General features: G+C 43.8%; 1 long non-coding RNA gene across 1 annotated transcript; it reads left to right on the top strand.

The window, feature by feature from the left end:
- Positions 1 to 4,474: 4,474 nt before the first annotated feature.
- On the top strand, positions 4,475 to 5,616 carry LOC138362948 (uncharacterized). The gene is made up of 3 exons (XR_011227929.1): positions 4,475 to 4,886; positions 5,029 to 5,157; positions 5,538 to 5,616. It is a non-coding gene; the product is annotated as an uncharacterized lncRNA (long non-coding RNA).
- The last annotated feature ends 1,992 nt before the right edge of the window (positions 5,617 to 7,608 follow it).

The raw sequence follows: 7,608 nt of genomic DNA, 5'->3' as shown, positions 1-7,608 counted from the left end.
TCCAACCACACGGGGGTTTCTATAGGCCATTTGCTTCCCTTGCCTCTCTGAGGGGGCCCGGTTCTGGTCATGGTCTCCGGTAGGCCTAAGAACTCCATACACATGACTGATGCCAAAGTTTGACATTAGCATATCAGCCTGGGATAGCTCCGGGAAGCCGACGGGGCTCCCTCCAGAAAAGACCATTGAGGGTAACCAGAAAAAGAGTAGTGCTCAGAACACTACCTTCGGGTACACCTTCGTATTGCAGAAAAGAGGCAGAGAGAGTGGCACCAAGCCTGACTAAAGGAATGACGAGAGAGGAAGCTTTGGAGAAAGAGAGGGAGATTACCATGAAGGCCAAAAGAACAAAGTTGGGACAGAATATGGTATCTCCAAGTGGTGTCATAAGCCTTTTCCAGGTCAAAAAGGACAGCAACAACAGAGGTCTTTGCAACAAAAGCAGTACAGTACAGTACAAATATAGACCCCTAAGTTCACCAGGACATCAGTCGTGCTGCGGCACTTGCGAAAACAAAATTGAGAAGTAGAGAGGTGGTGATGGTGTTCCAAGAACCATATCAGACGAACATTAACCATATGCTCGAAGAGTTTGCAGACACAACTCGTGAGGGAAATGGGGTGGAAGTCGTTAGGGAATGTCCCTAGAGACCCTGGTTTCCGAATAGGGAGTACAACGGCATCAAGCCAGTCCTCAGGGACTGATGACTCCCCCCAGACCTAGTGATATAGACTCAGTAAATATTGAGACATGCAAAAAGGGAGATGGCGAAGCATCTCATAATGTCATCAGAGCCTGCTGCCGTAGAACTGCAGAGGGCCAGGGTAGACTTAAAGTTCAGTGAGAGAAATGGGATCATTATAGGAAAGGCAGAGATGAGTGCGGAAATCGAAAGGATGAGATTCAAGAACGGGCTTACGAAGAAGGAAGGATTGAGGAAGATGAGAACCAGAGCTAACAGTAGAAAAGTGGGAACCCAGTTCGGTCGCGACCTTCACTGGGTCCTCTACAAGAGCACCACGGAGGTGAAGGACTGGTGATATATTTGGAACAAACTTGCCCGCTATCTTGCGGATTTTTTTCTAGATCTGCGGCAGAGGAGTATCGGACGTAATGGTGGAAACATAAGATTTCCAATTCTCACATTTAGCTGTATGAATGGTCCTACGGGCCACCGCACTTGCTTTCTGAAACAAAATAAAAGAATCAACCGTCTGCAGGCGTCAGTATTTCTTCCAAGCTGCACGCTTACAGTGAACAGCCCGAGAAGTCATTCAAGGTCACCCGCCATGTGAAATCTAAGTAAAGAGATGACAAGCAGAGAGAAAGATCAAGACAGGAAAGGGTGCGAGTCTGAGAGTCCACATGAGTGGGTTCACTGAATTCAGAAGAGACAGGGAAGAAGAGAGGACAAACGGTTCAAGGCGGCGGCTTCGGGTGTTTGTCAGGACATCGCCCCAGAGGGCATGTCGACAGTTGAAATCACTCAACAGGAGCACAGGCTCCGATAAGGAGTCCAGTAGGTGCTTAAGATCAAGAACAGAAAGTGGGACATTCGGGGGGAGATAAATGGAACAAACCGTATACCATTTACTCACAAAGAAACAGGCAACAGAACAATGAATAGGTGATTGAAAAAGTAGTGAGGCGAAGGGAATATCAGGACGAATCAAGAGAGCAGTAGAGTTATGAGCCCCAGCAAAAGCTGAGGAGGAGGGGGGGCGGGGAGAAAGGAATAACCACAAATGTGACCAGGACTTTCAGGGTACTTTCAACCAGGCTGATGGGGCGCCTAACAGCTGAGTGGACAGTGTTTCGGATTCGTAGTCTTAAGGTTCCGGGTTCGATTCCCGGTGGAGGTGGAGACAAATGGGCAAAATGTTTCTTTCACCCTGATGCCTGTTACCTAGCAATAAATAGGTACCTGGGAGTCACAGCTGTTACAGGCTGCTTTCTGGGGATGTGTAACAAAAAGGAGGCCTGGTCGAGGACTGGGCTGCGGGGGACGCTAATCCCTAAAATCATCTAAAGATAACATCAAGATAAGGATGAGCACCAAGCATATGTTCCTGGAGACATACACAAAGTGATGAAAACTGTGAAATCAGAAGTTGGAGTTCATTGAAGTTGGCATAAAATCCACGAATATTCAGGTGAAGAATAGACATTGGCAAAAAGAGAAAGAACAGCAACAGAGAACAGTGAAAAAAGAAAGGTACAGAAGAACACAGCATATTAAATAAGCTCAGGATTCAGGGTCAGTGAAGTCAGAGTTGGGGCGCATGGGTAAACTGAGTAAGAATGGAGTGAAGGGAGCGGGAGGACAGACCAGAGGCGGACAGGTAGGAGGGCCTGAAGGAGGAGGAAACAACCGAGAGGGGCGGTCAAAGACATAAGGAGAAAGGGGGGGAGGAGAAACTGGAGAGCGCACCTTAGCAAGGGCAGCAACCAAGAGGGAATCAGGGGCTAAAGAAACCTCCATAGCTGGGACAGGGGGGCTCAACAACCGAAATGGGAGGAGACGGAGCAGGGCCAAGAGACTGGGGGGAGAGATGGGAAGAAGGATTGGGGAAAGAAGACACAGGAGACATGGCGGACTGGGTAGTAGGAGGGGAAACTCCAGATGGAGAACCAGAAGGGGGCCCCCTTCGGGACAGAACATAAAGGAACGGGAGGAGACGGTGGGGCTTGTCCAGGTCTAAGGCCTGGAAACGGTTGTAGGACTGAGTAAGGTGGGAAGGACAAGAAGAGGTAGAGACGCAACATGTGAGCATAGGATACACCAGCAAAAGCGGCGAGACGGCGAACTTGGTGTCTCGCTTCAGGAAAAGACAGACGATCCCGGTGTTTCAAGTGTAGGACGTCTTCCTCAAGTTTGTAGTGTATACACGAGCGGGAGAAGGTAGGGTGGGCCTTACCACAGTTGAGGCAGCGAGCCTGGGGAGAAGTAAACCCGGACTTAGAGTGATCATCGTCCCCACACAAGGGACAAACACAGTACTTGTGCATTTAGATTCAGATTCAGATTCAGATGTTTATTCAGGTAAGGTATATACATACAAGTGATGTTACATTAATGGATTGATATATAGATAGAGCTAGTACATACAATGCCTAAAGCCACTATTACGCAATGCGTTTCGGGCAAGAAAAAACATTAATATCTAGAACTTAATACTAATTGAGCATAAAGAATAAAAGATGTTGAGAACAAATACAAATAAAGATAAAAAAAAAGGGGGAACATGACTGAAAAAGCAGCACAAATACAATAGGTTGACAAACAGTGTTGATTAAAAAAAAGAAAAAAAAAAGAAAATAACAGACATGGGTTGACAATAGAGGAGTGAGGTAGATTACAGGGAATTTATTAGGTAGTGTTTAGTTTTTATCTTAAACTGGTTGAGAGAGGTACAGTCTTTAACATGGTTGGGAAGGTCATTCCACATTCTGGGCCCCTTGATTTGCAGAGCATTTCTGCAGTGTTTAGTTTTTATCTTAAACTGGTTGAGACTGGTTAGTGACTGGTTAGTTAGTTAGAGACTGGTTAGTTAGTTAGACTGGTGAGACTTAAACTGGTTGAGTTTTTATCTTAAACTGCATTTCTGTAGTGTTTAGTTTTTATCTTAAACTGGTTGAGAGAGGTACAGTCTTTAACATGGTTGGGAAGGTCATTCCACATTCTGGGCCCCTTGATTTGCAGAGCATTTCTAGTACAGGACACCATGCCCAAACACCATGCCTAGTTGAGGACACCATGCCCAAACTTCCAGCACTTATTGCAAAGTCAAGGAGAGGAATGTACTCTTGAACGGACTATCTGGCACCAGCTGGAATTATAGAGGGCAGAAGGGTCCTACTATTAAAGGTAATTTTCACAACTTGAAGGGGCTGATGGCGACGACCACGAGAGGGTCGAGTGAACGTGTCCACCTGGAGGACAGAATAGCCTTGGGCTTCGAAGATATGTTTAATATCCTCATGGCAGTCATTTAGGTCCCTAACACCAGTTGCAACATGGTGCAGGAGAACAGTGCCAATACTGGCATTTAACCGAACGTTTTTGTAGACCTGAACAGGGTCTCCCCGTAATGCAGGATGTTATAAATAACAGTGTGTGGGCGTTATCATTGTTTGGCCGAAAAAATTCGGCCAAACACGAAAAATTTATAAAAATACTACAACGTTCTGGCAACACCGTGGTGCAAACCGTTTAATGTTATGATAATAAATAACGTAATTAGAGCAAATTTTCCAGCCGCAATTGCCCGAAATCTGGTCCTCGCGGCTCGGGTGCGCCGTAGGGTGATGCGTCATACGTTGTAAGCGTCTAGTATTTCGCAATAGAGTGGAGAATATCTTGTTATGCATATACAAATTATAAACACACTCGCTGGCAACTGTCTTCTGTGAGAGGGAGGGGCTATAATCCGATTACTGGCTTAGTCACCCTCTCAGTGTCTGTGCCGGCGGTCGCATGCCTGACGCGCTCGCACAGATCGTATTTTCTTGCATATACTGCACAATGGATATAGTATCGGACAAGAAGAAAGCTCTAAAGGCAAGAGCTCTACGCGTTAGCCAAGTAAAGAAGGAGCGTAAAGCCACACTGAGGCAAAACAAGAGTTCCCTTGAGTGAAGAGAGAGGGCAGCCTCCCGCCCCCACAACACACTACCTCGCCTCACACCCAGGCACCCACACCTCCTGTGGCACCTGCCACACCTCTGTGGCACCTGCCACACCTCCTGCTGCACATGCCACACCACCTGCGGCACCTGCCACACCACCTGCGGCACCTGCCACTCAAGATCTTAGACCTGCAACTCAAGACGTTCTCCCTCTTGATGTTGCAAGATGTTGCATATTTCAGACCAATTATATTAGGTTAGTATGTATTATGTTTTATATCTTGATACTATATCATAAATAATTGTAAATATAAAGCTGCTGTCTTTTTTTTTTATTTTTTTTTATTTTTTTTTTTATTTTTTTTTTTTAATAATTTTTTTTTTTTTTTTTTTATCAGGCAATCTTCATGGAACTTACACACCTTACTGAAGGAATGCCAATCTACAAGGGTGGTAATTTTGATTGAAATTGGTAGTTCATCAACCTCAGCCAAAGGTGGCTGAACTTTGACCTTCATTTTTTACAGGTAACTAATTTGCAACTATATGGTTGAATAACTTTTTTATTTATTATTCAATTTACATGGAACTTGCACATTATATGTAGAGTCTGTGCCTCTAAAAACCCAAGTTATATATTTCCCCTAAGATTATTTATTGATTTTATATATATTTATAAACATCATTTTGTTGCATAATTTTTTGGGTGAACTTTGAAAATTTGTATTATTGCACTAAATAGGTTTGGGATAATAATGCCACTAGACAATCTTTATTATATAGTATTGTGATAGCTGAGTATTATAGAAATAATATCAGTTGATATTTGTATTTGTTATATCAACTTTAAAACATGTAAAAAAAATGGTTAAAAAAAGTTTTTTTTTTTTTCTCCCTCTCTATTTAGGCTGCGATGCTGAAACTTGGACCACTTGCAGCCCTCTTCAGGTGTAACACGTCAATAAATTTTCATTGCACTAGAACAACTTTTATGAACCCTAACTAACGCCCCCTTAGGGTAGTGAAACCACGTGGGACCCTAATACAAAACACAACACTTAGGGGTACCCAAACACTGGCAAAATACTATCCCCAGGTCTCACCAATCGTTACTACCAGAGTAGGCACACTTAACACCATATAATACTTAACTTAAGGGTACAGGAACTTAGGGTAAGGGAAATAAGTAAGAGGAGAAGGGAGAAGAGTAGGGGTGCAGCCACAGAGTAGGTCTTGTCCGCACGAACACCAGCCAGAGAAGAGAGAGCTCCTAGCGACCAGCTGGCCTCCCTCATGTCGTGGTGCCGGAAGGAGCCTAATTGATCGGGCAGCTAAGCACATTAAAGATCTTCCCCTATGCAACGTATTGTTACTTTATGAATGATTAGAAAGTATTAGTAAGCAAAGTTGGTGCCTATGTTATTATTTAATAATCAACCTCCAGCTCAGTCTTTAAATGCTCTTTGAGAAACAATAATAGTCTTACGTCTGGCAGGGAAGATACAAACAATTGCCGTTCGAGTTGCACTCAACTGTACTACTAGAAAGTTTAATAGCTCAATTTTGACCTCTGGTTTCCACTGGAGAACCCAGGGTCGTAACACTCCTCCCCCCTTCAAAGAAAAAAAAATGTGACTACTAGAATAGTAGTCATATTTTTTTGTAAGAGTATACAGAGAATAAAAAGAAAAAACATATGACAAAAACAAAAAATCAATCAAAAACAATTTCTCTGCAAAAAAAAATACAAAGGAGTTCTCTGAAAGAAAAAAAAAACATACACAAAAAAAATAAAAGAACAGGGAAGTAAATAAATTGGACACGGAATATTTAATGTCACAGGAGAACCTAAAAAAATTAACTAAAGCATGACAGTTGGTAAATGGCTTTCTGTGGCTCAGATGAATGTTATTCAGGCAACCGGGACAGATCGTCGGCTATCACATTGAGTCTGCCCGGTAGGTGGGTAATGGAAAGATTGAAGTCCTGTAGGTACAACGCCCACCTGAGGATGCGTTTATTCTTACCCTTCATCTGAGTCAGGAAGACTAGTGGATTATGGTCCGTGAACACTTCCACTATATTACCTGTGAGGTAAACTTCGAACTTTTTACATGTTAACACTAGTGCCAACGCCTCTTTTTCTACCACTGAATAATTGCGTTGCGCCTTGTCGAATTTCACAGAGTAATAATATACTGGGTGTTCCACCTGATCATCCCCAGTTTGCAACAACACTGCACCAGCACCCGAGTCAGACGCGTCAACATGAATTTTAAACGGTCGGTCGAACCTTGGACTAGCAAGCACTGGGGCGGAAGCTAAAATCAATTTCAAATTTTTAAATGCCTCTGCACAGTCTGATGACCACTTAAATTTAACGGCTTTCCGCAACAAGTCTGTGAGAGGAGTGGCAACACTGGAAAAGTTCTGACAAAAACGTCGATAGTACGCACACATACCGATAAATCTTTGAACATCCTTTTTAGACTTTAGTACTGGATACTCCAGAATGGCACTGATTTTATCTTGCCGAGGTAACACTTTTCCTTGGCCCACTTCATAACCGAGGTACGTCACTGTGCCTTGGCCAAAATGACACTTTTTAGCATTTAAGGTAAGATTTGCCCTTTTCAAGATGGCAAACAACTGGCGTAACCTAGCTATGTGGTCAGCCCAATTACTGTCAAACAGCACGATATCATCTAAATACGCCCGACAATTTGGCACCTTAGCGAGTAGAGAGTTCATGAGTCTCTGGAACGTGGCAGGGGCATTACGCAAGCCGAACGGTAACACTTGATACTCAAAAACACCCTCGGGTGTCACAAACGCCGTTAGCTGTTTAGCACGTTCAGTGAGTGGGATTTGATAATACCCCCTCGAGAGGTCGAATTTCGAAACGTACTTGGCATTTCCCAACTCGTCGATGCAGTCCTCGAGGAGGGGCAGCGGATAGGCATCCACAATGGTCACCT

The sequence above is a fragment of the Procambarus clarkii genome, chromosome 9 (genome assembly GCF_040958095.1).
Source record: "Procambarus clarkii isolate CNS0578487 chromosome 9, FALCON_Pclarkii_2.0, whole genome shotgun sequence".
NCBI lineage: Eukaryota > Metazoa > Arthropoda > Malacostraca > Decapoda > Cambaridae > Procambarus > Procambarus clarkii.
The sequence above is the reverse complement of the archived record's forward strand: the minus strand, read 5'-3'. Positions and strand labels throughout refer to the sequence as shown.